We start from the raw sequence: 2,042 nt of genomic DNA, 5'->3' as shown, positions 1-2,042 counted from the left end.
GCCCCGCTCGGCCTCTGCCGGGAAGGTGGGGGCGCGCGCGGAGAGATGGGAAGTGTGTGAGGGGGAGGGGTCTTGGGCTCCCTAAAGAAATGGGAGGTCGCCTACGTATTTGCTCTGATCTATTCCAGCCCGCGGACTTGCCAGGAATAAAGATGGCCGCCAGGGCTAGGCCACCCCACTTGAAGCCTCTTCGGACGCGACGCTGCCAGGCCTCCGCGGGTCCTCAGGCGACCGCACGTCAATCAAAGAGTAGGCTCCGCCTTCTCTGCCTTTTAATTGGTGGTCACGCCGCTCGGGCTTTGCCATTGGCTGATCCGTACAGAAGACAGGCGGCTTTGTAGAAAACTAGCTACTTCCCCGCGGCTCGGTGTCGAGTACTTGGATTCCTCCAGCTGAGCGGGATCGGTTTCCCTGTGGAGAGTGGTTGAAATGCGCAGCTTTCCCCAAACCTGCGGAGAGCCCGCCTAGCGAGCAGCTGGGGCAATGATGCGCTGGAGGGCGTGCTGGCCAGCCCGGCTTAGAGGTCTTAATGTCCTGACTTCCGCCAAATGCCAAGGCAGTGAGCCTCAGAGGTGTCCCTCCTGGCCCGAGAGGAGACGGTTTGGATGCACCCCACTTTCTTCGACGAGCCAGGTTGGAGCTGGGGTTAGCCTGGGACTGCTGGACCTTTCCTTCCACCCGCTAAGCCCGGAGCCAGGCGCTTTGGTAAGGTGAGAGGAGACACAGGCATTAACGGTAGAGCCTGCACTGAAGGCCAAGTAGGGATGGAAGACGTTTCAAGATATTCCTTTTGGAAAGAAATGAATGCTCCAGAAGAAAAATTCCAGAGTGCTGTTTTGATGGGAAGATAAACCACCAGCAGGGCAAGTTGGCTGCCTCTCCCCTGCTGGCTTGTAGCTGTGTTACAAAAGAAACATGGCCCCCTTTATTCAGACCAGCCTTTAGTTTCACCTCAGTAGGGTGTTCATTTCTGGAGGATACTGAAACATAAGAGATGACTGGGCCCCTGCAGGGTTTACAACACACGGAGAAGAGAAGAAAAATACTTGTGAAACAAGTAAACAATTCAAGACAAAACACAGTTGAGTACTAAATTGTGGCATGCCAACCAAGACTTTTTAGATCAAAAAATAATCGAATGGAGAAAGAAGTGTTTAAGGAAGTCTCACAGGGAAATTGGAATTTCATGGGCTTGGCTGGGGAAAGGAGAAGAGAATCCCCGTGGTAGGCATCCTCTGTTTCAATGAGCAGTGAATTCTAAGTTCAACTGTGTACAGGAGTGACCCTAATGGTGTTTGGCTTGAGGGCATTGGTATTTATGAATAGGGTCGGAGACAGCCTGTAGAGGAAAAAATTGATCACATTGAGAATCACATTGGCAAAGTAAGAAAGGCCCATAAAGGGGGAAGTTGAATGGCAGGCAGAAGAATTCAAATTTCATTCATTCTACTGACATCAAAAACCTACTCTGTTCCTGGCACTATTTCAGTCAAAGAGAATACTAAAATGAAAAATGCTCTTTGCCCCCATGGAGTGTGCCTTTTAACAGACAGGTAAACCTACAATTGTTAGTGGTGAATGGCACCAGATGTTAGACCATGGTCCTTGAATTTTAGCTGAGAAAGAATTCAGAGCCAAGACTCAAATACAAGCAAAAGTTTAATTGGAAAGTCACAGAGGTAGAAGAAGTGAGCTGTGGAAGAAGTGAGCCAGCTGGGCTGTATGGGCTCAGAAAACAAGCTACAGAGTAAAAGAAGGGCCCTTGGAGCTTAGAAGAAAAATGCAAAGAAAACCCATCTGGGGGAAGGTGAGGAGGAAAAGTGAGGGTGTGCTCAGGGCTTGGGAGGGAGAGCACTGAATTCTTTGAGGATTTTTACCTGCTTTCCAAAGATAGGGGTTTCAGGGGGGGATCTCAACCAAATATTCATCAACTTTTCAGGTGTGTCCCCTCAAGGTTATAGTCTGCACTGATAGTCATCACAGCTGGTCCTGATGTCAGCCATGGCGTCACCCTGGCTGGCCTTGCTGCTTTTCTGGGCCTG

The sequence above is a fragment of the Myotis nattereri genome (assembly GCF_964212035.1).
Source record: "Myotis nattereri genome assembly, chromosome: 9".
NCBI classification, from domain to species: domain Eukaryota; kingdom Metazoa; phylum Chordata; class Mammalia; order Chiroptera; family Vespertilionidae; genus Myotis; species Myotis nattereri.
Note: the sequence above shows the minus strand (reverse complement) of the source record.